The sequence below is a fragment of the Mauremys reevesii genome, linkage group 23, assembly GCF_016161935.1.
Source record: "Mauremys reevesii isolate NIE-2019 linkage group 23, ASM1616193v1, whole genome shotgun sequence".
NCBI lineage: Eukaryota > Metazoa > Chordata > Testudines > Geoemydidae > Mauremys > Mauremys reevesii.
Genome location: NC_052645.1, coordinates 18364016 through 18376543, shown reverse-complemented (window position 1 = coordinate 18376543; position 12528 = coordinate 18364016). Strand labels below are relative to the sequence as shown.

The 12528-nt window shown below is 50.1% G+C and overlaps 1 protein-coding gene across 2 annotated transcripts in view; it reads right to left on the bottom strand.

Annotated features, from left to right (window-relative positions):
• The window catches only part of RIMS3 (regulating synaptic membrane exocytosis 3), a 41969-nt gene extending 38477 nt beyond the window's left edge, over window positions 1-3492 (bottom strand). The window contains exon 1 of one of the 2 annotated variants that reach the window (XM_039511111.1): window positions 3414-3492. The gene's annotated coding sequence lies outside the window, so the exon portion shown is untranslated. The remainder of the gene's footprint in view (window positions 1-3413) is intronic. The other variant, XM_039511112.1, reaches the window with a different exon arrangement.
• Window positions 3493-12528: the final 9036 nt, after the last annotated feature.

The window sequence follows — 12528 nt, the reverse complement described above, 5'->3', positions numbered from 1 at the left end:
ACTGGAGCATAGAAATCGGAGATGGATGAGACCGGTGGCCAAGCTGGCCCATTCCCCAGGGGGGGGTTGCCCGCCGGCTTAGGGATTTAAATGCTTTGAGTAGAGCTGGTTCAATTCTTTGTGAAGGCTCCGACTCAGCACCGCACTTAACTGTGGGCTTCGTTTTCGACATGGGGAGTAGTTCCAATGTGGTCACTGGGGTGCATCCTGTGCTTAGAGTTAAGCACATGCTTAAGTGTTTTGCTGGGTCCGGCATGATGAATATTTGTTGTTCATTTTGCCTCCTCCTCACTTTTTCCTTAGTGAATTGATGCTGATCTTCTTCAGACTGTTCATTAGTCACTAATGTAATTTTTATCAAGAATTTTCACCCCAGAGACTGTTCACAAACTATTCTCTTCAGTCATCTGTTAATGGATAGGCCAGATGTGTGGGTGTCTACTGCGGTCACACGGCACTATTATTGTTATTAATGGTTTGTATTATTGTAGCCCCTACGAGCCCTAGTCATGGACCACCAGGACCCCATTGTGCTAGGCCCTGTACAAACACCGAATAGCATTGTTTCTCCGTCCATACCTGGATGGCAGACATTTTTCCATAGGAGAACAACTCACTTCTTGGTGGGACATTTTAGGTGAGCGATCATTCGTGCTGACCTATGTAACACGCTGGGGATGGGCAGATATTTTCACTCGTAAGCCTCGGATGTCCAAATACTCACCAATCTCTAACGCGGCTCCACCAATCACCGAGACTGAGGCGGGCTGTAATTTACCAGTGACAGGGCTTCTACCATTGCTCTGGGAGAATCACCCTAAGCTCTCTGGGGGCAGGGACAATCCTTTTGTTGTGGGTTTGTACGGCCCCAGCACCATGGGGTCTGGGGCTCCAGCAGAGGTGGGCAAACTATGGCCCACGGGCCACCCTGCCCGGCCTCTGAGCTCCCGGCCTGGGAGGCTAGCCCCTGGCCCCTCCCTTGCAGCCACGCCACCATGCGGGCAGCACTCCGGGAGGTGGGGTTGCGTGCTCCTGCCGGGCAGCATGGCTGAGGCTTGCAGGGGCGGTCAGGGGATCGGGAATGGGGGTGTGGATAGGGGTGAGGCAGTCTGGGGACTGGGAGGAGGGGGGTTGGATAAGGGGTGGGGTCCCGGGGGGCAGTTAGGGGTGGGAGGTCCTGGGAGGGGGCAGTTAGGGGACAAAGCAGGGGGGCTGGATGGGTCAGAGGTTCTGAGGGGGGGCAGTCAGGGCGCAGGAAGTGGGAGGGGGCAGATGGGGGCGAGAGCCAGGCTGTTTGGGGAGGCAGCCTTCCCTACCTGGCCCTCCATACAGTTTTGCAACCCCAATGTGGCCCTCGAGCCAAAAAGTTTGCCCACCCCTGGGCTACAGCAATCCAAATAGTTCTCAGTAATGATGTTCCTAGAACAGGGAGGCACTTCAGTTGTGTGGTTAAAGCACCAGGAGGCCAGTGCTCTGATCCCAGTGTCAACACTGGCTCCCTCCGTTGACTTTGGCATGTTGCTTCCCCTTTCTGTGCCTTGATTTCCCCATCTGTAAAACTGAAACCAATAATGCACAACAGAAGTGATGCCTAGCTCCAGTCGCATCGAAGTGTTCCCATGTAGTGGGTTGGAAGAGCTTGAATTTTTCTGAAAATACGAGACTGTTTCTGTTTAGTGGCAAGCGAGAACAAACTCCTGATTTATAAATCGAGTGTATATAAATCTCACGATCACAAATTCCTATAAAATATGGATCACTTTGCCTACCACTGAGATGCAATTGCTTCTGGTGTGGAGCACAACAGCTGTTTAATAGCACCCAGGAGCAACATGACAAAAACCAGGCCCTGATCCTGCCAAGACTTCAATGGGAACTACTCACGTACTTCAAGTTAAGCATACGTGTGAGCCTTTGCTGGATTGGGACCACAGTTAGGACCGGAAGTAAACAATACAGTATTGAACTAATACTGCAGCAGAGAACTGGGGAAGGCAGAAAACAATCCCCCAATTGGAATTTAACAAGGGCAACACCCTCGCTTTTGCACACGCACGTGTACACACACCAGGTGTCATTTTTAATGTCATTTGAGAGGGGCACCCCGAAGTCCAGAAGATAAATGAGGGGGTTCTAAGGTTCCCCTTTACCTCCATTTCATCATCCCTAAGAGAACTGCAGCCAAAAAGCTACGTATCCTTCGTAGTTACAGGATAAAGCCAGAAAACCAGAGGATCCTGCTGCTGTTTTCTCTATGCTGCTTTTCCTCCACCACTGAGAACTGCTAAGCTCCAGTGGTAACAAATTAGATCATTACAGCACGGCGCTAATAGGATCACTTTCAATACAGCACACACAGAATAATCCGTGCCAAAGGACAAGGCAAGCATGCTCTTATATCGCTGAGCTGAGGGGAAGGGTATTCGTTACCCTGTCCTTAATTTTACCTCTCCATTCTCCCCATCTGCTTATGGCTCCCTCGGAGAACGGGGAGTCCGGGTGGGAACTGGAAGGACGTGCTGCCTGCTGTACCAAGACAAGCTTGGTTACAGAACATATCCTGAGTAGCTGGGGAGCTTACACAGAAGCCATAGGCTCTGACTGGTACCAACCTGTCAAATGTAACATATTACCACAAGAATAGCCTTGGTCCAAAATCTGCAGCACTTGCGGGGTTTGCGCCCCCCCCCCACACACACACACTCACTTTAACCAAGTAGGAGGTTGCAAGGCAATTTCCACTTCCCTTTCTCCCTCCTATTTGTATTTTATTGCAAAATACTAAACATTCTTAGAGTAAATTACTGCAATGCTCAATCAGTGATTAGATTACATTAAAGCTTCCTTCCTTCTCTGCCATGAATCGCTGCCCTAAGACAGTGGAGGGTGGGAGAAGAAAAGAGAGGAGATGGATACCAGGCTTGTAAAACCTAATCCAGTTGCTTATCAGTGACCTTCACCATTCTTACAGTTAAAAAAAACCCATGAAGCATTTTGAGAAGTTCTCCAGTAAACAAGTTCCATTTCTCTGCACAGACTGGAATCAGTGCTAAGGCTTTTGTTGGCAAAAATCGCTTCAGGACATATGGAATAGCAGGAAATCAAATAAGGGCAATCAAAATGAGAGAAACATGTCACGTTAGTAGCATTTCTCCTGCTGATCTGTCGCTTGAATAGAAACACACACCGACCCACAGAGAGAGCGAAAGAAATATCCCTGTATGTGCTTTAGCAGATGCACAACATGCAAAGGCACAATTGTCTGGAAAAATTAATTCCCTGTTGCATTTGATTAAATATTCACCTCTGCAAATGCTCCTGACAAGAGAAACGGAGCTCTTACTCCCCACTCTCCTTCCTCCCGTGCCCACACCTTTAAGGAAAAGGGGTAATAAGAAAATGATGCATCTTACCAAATAGAGGAGTCCGACAACAGCGTCCAGGTATAACAGGAATAAAAGACACCCCTGCTGCTTCTCCAAAACACACACACACACACCACCTCTTCTCCCCCCACAAAAAAAATAAAATCTGCCCCAAATGATTCAAACCCAAAATCCCATCCCTGGTGTGAGGAGACAACAATCTAGTTAATCTTTAAAGGTTTCTGGAGAGAGACAGGAGCGGAGCTGTAGACTCTTTGCTTAAGCATCTCCATGGTTACCTCCCTGACCCAATTCTCCTCACAGCCAAAAGCAGGGGTAGGGAAGAAATTCAGAAGTGAGATGCAAGGCATGTGAGGAGCAGTCGTCACAGTTATTTTGCAAGCAATATTTATTTGGTGGGGGGGGAAGAGGATGGTTCTGTAACATGTCATCTCTTCCCTCCCTCTCCCCCTTATTCCTCGTATTCCATGGTTTGGGCTCCCACTTCTCTCCCTCACTCCCATCAGGATGCAAAGACATTGTCTGGGGTCTGTAACAGCACAACAGTGTAACTAGGGATGGGGCTCATAGCCAAATACTCCCAATCTTTGGCAAACCTGGATTCTGACCCCCTCCCCCCCTCCGATCCAGCCCTTAACATTTTATAATGGGGACACATGAAAGAGTCGGAGCCAGTTCCCATAAACTTGGGAGAAGTCTGGAGCCTGAGCTGAATATTGCTGCTCAGGACCTCCGTCTCTGATGGGGTGCGCTGGAGCTGGAATGCCCGATTCACGATAAGAGGAAAGCAAAGCTGAACCAAAGGGGGTGGATGGTGATCCTAGGAGAAGCACAATCATAGCAATGTGGGGCTGAAAGGGACCTCGAGAGGTCACAGAGTCCAGCCCCCCACGCTGAGACAGGGCCACGTAAACCCTAGACCATCCCTGACAGGTGTTTGTCCAGCCTGCTCTTAAAAACCTCTAGTGAGGGGGATTCCAAAACCTCCCTTGGACGCCTGTTCCAGAGCTTAGCTACCTTTCTAGTTGGAAAGTTTTTTTCCCTAAAATCTCCCTTGCTGCAGATTAAGCCCATCGCTACTTGGGACGGGTGGGGAAATAAGCAAGCTCTCATCATTTGCTTTAGAGCGCCTCCTGTCTTCTTAATAATAATTATCCAGCTCCAGCTGAGATCGGGGCCCATGGCGCTAGATGCTGTATGTACACATAACAGATTCTTGGCCCCAAAGATCTTCTAAATCTAAATAGACAAGACAGACACCCCATTTGATAGATGGAAACTGAGAGACAGACTACAGCCAGATCCACAAAGGTACTTGGGTTCCTATGTCCCAGTTTTGGCTCCACTGCAATCCACAGAACTCCCACCAACCCCCGGGGGGCACCTAAACTCCTTCAGCAGCTAAGTATTGGTTCCCTGGGCATCTTTGTTCCTGCCTGTGGGCACGTGCACTGCAGCCTCCCTCTAGGGGTCCGGGCACCTGTCTCCCCCACGGCAATTCACGAATTGGGGAAGATTGGTAGACAAATGCCCAAGTTACGTGTGGGGCCTGATCCAGCTAGCGTGCCCAGGGGGCACCAAGTGGATCGGGTCCTTTCAAAATCCAGCAGGAGGAAAAGGCCACCGTATAACTTTTAGCTCAGTGGTAAGCGCGCCCACCTGGGATGTGGGAGACCCAGGTTCAATTCCCCCCTCTGGCAGAGAGGGGAGAAAAGGTTTGAACAGAGCTCTCCTACCTCTCAGGAGGCTGGGGTGAGCACTGAGCTGTGAGATGCCCTGATGCAGGGCTCCCTCAGCCTCTCTTCTTGAAGCTTGTGGATACACAATGAAGGAGTAGTTGGGGCAGAGGGACTGGACTCAGGCTCTCCTATCTTCCTGGGGGCGGGGGGTGCCCTTACCACTGGACTACAGAATCCGTCTCATGCTCTCCCTCCCTTCCAATGACTATTTAAGTATTTACCCACAGAGGACTGCAACATCCATATCGTGGGTTTTTGTTTGGTCCCCTCCTTACTGGACAAGGTAAGTGGTGAGACCTTTGTCGCATGAGCGTAAATTCAGCATCCATGGATCAGACAGATTGTAGGACTCAACGCAAGAGACTTGGGACAAAAATCCTAAAATTTGGAACAGATTTTTTTCAGGGTTCTAAAATGCCCATGGGGTCACTGAAGCTGGGGGGAATCCAGAACACTCTCCGAGCACCAGAATTGTGCAAACCCTGAGAAAACCCAATCTCCGAATTTGAATGAAAATAGAAAGCTCTGGGTACGTCTTCGCTGCAAGTAGGCACCAGCAGCTGGCCCATGCCTGCTGACTCTGGCTCATGGGGCTTTGGTTAAAGGGTTGTTTAACTGTGGTGTAGTCATTTGGGTTCAAGCTGGAGCCTGAGCCTAGACATCTACATCGTAATTAAACAGCCTCTTAGCCCGAGTCACTTGGCACAGGCCAGCCACAGGTTTTTAATTGCAGTGTAGACATATCTTCTAAGAACTATTAGTCTGTGATCCTTGCCATTTCTTAATGTGATGTAAAGAATGGCTTAGATTAGAAGGTAAGAAACACTGATTCTGTGTGAAAACTCATGAGCCCACATGAGTTTGAGTTTTCCAGAACCCTGTCCGACAAACCACAGTTGGACACCTTCAGACCTGATTTTTTTTTTAAAGTTAGATGAGCAATTGCTCAGCAAACTTGAGCAAGCAATTAACTGTGCAACAAGGTGAATAACTGAATGCAGATGAATTTAAAAACTTGCAAGTGCAATTACCAGACATGCACACTTAATTGCTCACAAATTGGGTGCATGAAACTTGTTTCGATCAGGTCCTTAGTTTAAGTTTTATGGAAAATTTTCTCTCATACAAGCTGTAGTGGCTGCTTCTACCTAAAACTAGAGGGATGTGTGTGTGTGTGGGGGGTCATTTCTTGAGCAAAATTGCAATAGGAGCTTAAGAAAGGACTGCAGATTTTTGGCCCTGTGTTTCAGTAAGCGTCTTTCCCCAAAAGAAGCATTTAAAATCCACCTGAAATTATTTAGTAACTTAAATCTGGGACAGTTGTGCTGCTCTGCTGGGGTATCAAACTTTGGACATAGAAACAAGAGCCGAGTCTGCAGTTTGCATGTTGCCATCTCATTGGGTACCCTCTAAATCATGCAAAGAGTGCCACCCAATTGAATGAGAGGATGCAAATGATGGTGCCCGTTGCTAATCCCAAATGTTGCAGTGCAAGGGACTAGGCAGAGGATGCTTGATTGGGTTGTTAGAATTTACTTCTGAAAAGGGAGGGGAGAGGCAGCTGGAAACACGACTAGACTGGCAGGGAATCCAAGTCCAGGAGTCTCATTCCCGATTTTTGCTTTCCCTCAAATCGGTGTTGGCCAGACGATGACTCTAAAATCCACAGAAGCAGCATAGTGGTTGTTTATGAATGCTCCCTTACTCTTCCCCCCCAACCTGTTCCTAACTTAGCAAAGAAAAATCTCCCTTCTTTCCGATTCCCCTGCATCGATATCAAGTAGTATTTGTGGCTGCTGTTAGCCCACTCCATGTACACTACAAAAATAGCCCTGGTTGTGGCCGGATCACATGGGACCCATGCTGCCACCCAGGCAAAAGCACCAATTACTAATATTCTATCCACAAATACAAGAATAAACCACGATAACAGGACTTAGTCACAACCCGCTCTTCAGCCGTGCTGAAATACAGGTAATGCCGGCGTATACCCAGGCTTTGTCTTTCAGCCTCTCGAATGCCCTGTTTATGCAGGGCTGAGCGTAGCTTCTCCCCTGGGTGGACCCAAAAAACAGCTGCTCTCAACATCCAGAAGCTGTTTCTCCAACTATGCCCAAGCAGGACATCCTGCCCCTTCATGTAACAAGGAGTAGGACGGGACTAAAGTCATCTGAAGGATCATTTAAACATTATTATGGAATGCTCCCTGGCAATTGAGCTCTATGAGCCATTGGAATGGTATTGCCCAAGGGAATTAGGAGCAACCCAATGGATTTTTCTTGGATCACTTAAACTGAGGACTGCACCGGGAAAGCACATGGCACTGGCTGAAGTAGGGACTAAATGAAAGAGCAGAATAATAACAAATTAGATGCAAAGGTATTATGATAAAGTAGCTAAACTTGCCTATTGTTAGTCTTGCCAGTGCCTATGATTTTATCCCAAGTCTTGTGATACTGGGGGTGTTTCCTGAAGTGCCAACTCCTGGAGTCATGTTATGTGAGAATCTACCTGCTGGTTGCAGTGAAAAGCTTAAAAATGTGACACCCCCCAAAAAGCTCAAAACCAGAGAGCAGATATAAAGATCCTAAAATGAATCAAATCTCATGCTTGTTAAGCCCATCATGACTTGGGGGAGAACTCATGACTTGTGAACTCTTGGGGTTGGAGACACAGTTACTATCCGGTAGATGGTGTTGCTTCACTTCTCTCTCCTGGCATTCTGCCTGGGCCACAGCTCTTCTGACCGAAGTCCATATTCCATGATCCATTACTCTTGCAAGAGGCTAATTAAGAGGCACTCACATATGTGACTCGCCCAATTCAATGCCAATCGAGGGCCCTCATTAACCACTGTCTAGATTTGAATTTTGCCCAATGGTGATGGTGCCTTCATCTCTTCTGCACCCTTCCTATAGTCCTCTTGTTCTGCTCCAAATAGCTTCATGGGCCATTGGATTTGCCTGAACCATTAGGACTATCTGGAAATACCTGGAGTCATGCCGGGTCAGGATGCTGCATGTAAACAGACAGGGACAGACGCATGAGCACACAGTTGGTCTGCTTTGCTACTGTGCTGCTCTCACTGCGTCCACAGTTATGCTCGCTGTCCACCACAGGCCTGAGTCTCTCTGAATTCGCTGCTAAGTCGATGAGCAGAGCACATCCTGGGTCCCTGGTGTGAAAATGGCCAGTGACTGAGAGCTCTCTGTTCCTATAGCAACTCATCTGCCTTAACGCTGGAATGAGGATGGAATCCAGCTAGTGGACTGAAGGGAGGCTTCCATTACAGCTATTGGGAGATGTGCAGAGCGTCCTGGCCAAACTGGTTCCTGCAATGCTCAGAAAGGGTGGGAGGGATACATCAGTGGTTTGAGCACTGGCCTGCTAAACCCAGGGCTGTGAGTTCAATCCTTGATGGGGCCATTTGGGGATTTAGTTGAGGATTGGGCCTGCTTTGAGCAGGGGGTTGGACTTAGATGACCTCCTGAGGTCCCTTCCAACCCTGGTATTCTATGATTCTATGAGCTGCAAATCAGGAATCCAGGGATTGGCTGATGTTTCCATACGCCTTAGCTCCATCGGCATGTGCATGTGGATTTACCACCACGGCAGCCACAAAGTCCATGGTCTGTCTGCAGCAGAGACTCCAGCAGTTACCGGGTGCAAAGAACCGGCTATTTCAGCTCCATGGTGGAACAAAGTAAAGCGGGGAAGCCCTCTCTCCCCATCTAACATTTGCATAAATCCTGCTCCTCCCTGGTTCGACAGAGTCTGTGCATACAGCGGGTGATGCCTCGGAACACAGATGTATCACATGGCATTGGAAAATTAAGCCACTGCTGTCTTAGCAGAGGCTTCTTTAATATTGATTTCCTTTGCTACTTCAGGCCCTGTCTGAGTCTAAGGGCGGAGCATCGTGAAGCTGTTTCCAAGCCACACACTGGATTTAGGGCCTTGCTTGCAGCTGGGAAGACAGGCAGTATGGGAAGCCCGTGCTTTCTGCCTAGCCGTGTTCCTCCTCAGCCGGCGCTGCGTTCTCCATCCTTGGGCAAAGGCAAGGCAGAGAGTGCTGGGCCTAATGGAAGCTGCAATCAGGATCAATACATAATTAGCGCTGTAGGGCTGCAAGGAGGGTCTCCGTGCACTCTGAGTGGAGACGATGGAGAATGTGATTATGGATTGCGTCATGAGAGCGCTTGCAATCTCCTGCTCCGAGGCACCGTGAGGTGTGCGGAGCAGCTTCCATGTGCCAGCTGAGTCACATGCACGGTTATTTATTCATGACCTGCTTCCATAAAATACGTGCCCATCGCACGAGCCTCCCGGGGCTCAGTCACAGCATCAAACACTCTGTCGGGCTCCAGAAACATTCATTACAAACCGGTCGCCGGCAGGGAAGCCTCAGCGTAGGGGCAGAGTTGTGGGGCAGCCAATCAAATGGAGAAGAGAAGGCTCCGATATGGCATCCCTCTAGCAGGCAGCGCACGATCTGGCCTCACTCTGGCTGCAGAACCTGCCTTTTCCAATGGCTCGTGTGCGCAGAGGCTATGGGCCAGCGGACTGGGAGTCAGACCTGGGTTCGAATCATGGCTCTGCTACGTGACCGTGCTTTGGTTTCCCCTCCTGTCCTTTGTCTGTGGCCCTTAGACTGAAAGGTCTAGAGGCCAGGGACTAGAGCTGTGCCATGCCTAGCCTCAGCTGCCACTCGAATAGAAATAATGTAATGGGTGCATTGGTTCTGCTACCCGGATTGGCTCTCCGTGGCCCATCAGCAGGACTCTGCAGTAGCTGGTATTGTCTTCCTTGGGGTGTGGGTGTGTTTAATCTCAGGAAGACTTTCTGCTGCCCGCCTTCCACCCCCACTGCAACATCTCCAGTTGCTGGGCTAAGCCCTTCAGTGACAAAGTTAACAGTGGAACGATCATGCCGAGGATGTCTAAATAGCCAGCAGCCCTCACCCAAGGCCAAGCTCCCCCAGTAAAGCAACTGGTCTGTGGCTTCCTTCGCTAGCTTGAAGGGGAGGTAAACTGGCTGGGCCTTCACCTGTGTCAGCTTGCAAAGAGGAGTGCAGCACCGAATTTGGGGCTTACAAGAGGAGGGTTTGAGTTTGGGGGCATCTCAGCAGGTCTGCTTTTGGAGGGCATCATCTCATCTCTGCCCTCCTCCCACCTCCTTCACTCACTGTCTTCACTCCCTTTCCATTCAGACACACACACCCCTTCAAGCCCATGGTCCTGCAAACTGGGGGCACCCTCTCATGAATGGGAGGGGGGGTGTTTGGGTCCCTTGGCCATTGGTTTTGTGCCTCCTTAAAACTGCTCCTGAGACTGAGCTTATCCCACAAATGCTCTCTCACTGCGCAGAGGGGAGGAAATGTTAAATAGTCCAGCAACTCTCCTCTTCATTGTGTCTAATGCTCTGCAAACTCGACACTAATGAACTGGCTGGTGTGTACATAGGCACCGCTGCCCTGGACTAGATGGAATCCGAACTGCTTCATAGCCCCTATACTGCTAAAGGAAGTTCTTCTCTAGCACAAGCGGCAGGGGCCTGTGCTTCTGGAGTAGGAGGGCCTGATGTTATCCCTGCAATGGACACGAAGGTTCAGCTGGCTACAGCACGCAGTACGCTGTCAACTACCCAGCCCTGGGTAGCTACCGATGGCCCAGTAGAGACGGGAATCAGTTCAACACCCCAGCTGTCCGCCCAGGAGGTGTGGCGTGTTACCCAGCGCGGCAAGAAGAATTATGTTGGCCAAGGACCCTTTGTCACGTGAAAAGGGCCACAAGATCTAACATCCATGTGGAGCCTCTGTTCTTAATCCACAATGCCCCCTTGAGCAAACCGAACAAGTGTTTTCTCTTTTATACACATTCTTATCCCATGCTCATCACTGTGGCATCAGAGCGCCTTCCAGGATCACATTAAGCAATGTGACTGCACATCCCATGTTCTCTCGCGCTCTCCCCAGGGGGAGAAGATAGAAGAATGTGCAGTGGCGTGTCTTGTTTTGGTAGCGGCTGAATCTCATTTTAAAGATTTGTCTCAGTGTATTTCTGGTGGAGAAGGCACAGGCATAGAAACCCCCTCCAAGTGCTGCGGCCTGTCTTGGGAGGAAGACAAGAGATGGCAGCTAACGGGCAGTGAGAGCTCTTAGTCACGACCAACTTCAGCTTTCAGGAAGGTGGGAAGCAGTGGATCCCACTGCTACCCCCAAGCGACCTGGTCCCTAGAGTTGTCAACAGCTCCCACCCAGACCCTCACATGCTGCATAGAAGAGAGTTCCTAACCAGTTCAGTACTTGAACTGTCACCGTGTGGTGAGTCGCAGAGCTAGGAACAAGGGTGCCAGTGGGGGGTGGAGGGGTAGCGGCTGCTTTCCTCCAGCAGGGTGGAGGCCAGCACGGAATCCCCTTGGCATAAATGAGTTCTACAAAAGAAGCTTCTCCTCGGAAATCCAACAGCCCCTGGCTTCGCGCTGCTGCGGGGCTCTGAGCTCTGCAATGCAGCTCACACCATTCCAGAGGCTGCTGTGTGCGAATCCTATCAATATTTCATGGAGCAGCTTCCTCGAGGGAAGGGATGCTCGCTAGCTTCCTGCCTCTCGGATGCTCCTACCAGCATTGGATTTCTTGCAGAGAACATCATCTAATTTCCCTACCTACCCTGTGACCACCACCCCCTCGTCCCCATCAAGTTTCTGTCCTGTTATGTACCATCACTCTGCTGTCAAATGCTTCTAACACGAGGGGCAAAAGCTGTAAAGGTCTTGGGCAGAGTCCAGTTTGGGAATATAGGATATAGCATTCCTCTTCGCTTCCCTCCTCAACTCGCGCGGCGTTGCTGTGTGGCGGTTACAGAGCTGTTGTGCTTCTCCCCAGAGGCGGCCGTTGTCCAAATGGCAGGTGTAGGGTTGGACCGTCTACGTCTAGGCATGGCAAGGGCTGCCATCAAACAAACAGAAAGCAGGTGGGCACTGGGACGGGGCACCTCATGGATTTGCCTTAGCTCCCACTCCAGCAGCAAGCATGAGGGTGAGGGAAATAAGTTGGCACCGGACACCACCTGCACCCCAAGGGTCAAGGTGGGATAGCAGTTCAGTGCCTGATCTTCCCCCTATTTGGGCAGCTTGGAACCTGCACGCAACCACCCTGTGTAGACTTCTGGGCTCGGGATGGAGCCTGAGCTCTGGGACCCTCCCACCCCAAAGGGTCCTAAAGCCCATGCTCCAGCCTAAGCCCGGACGTCTACCTTGCAATGAAACAGCCCTGCAGCCCAAGCCCCGCAAGTCCGAGTTGGTTGGCACAGGATTTTCTTTGCTGTGTGGACATGCAGGTCCCAGGAGCTGGAGGGTCAGTGTAGACTTGGATACCATTTATTGCAAGGGCCATGGATTCAAAA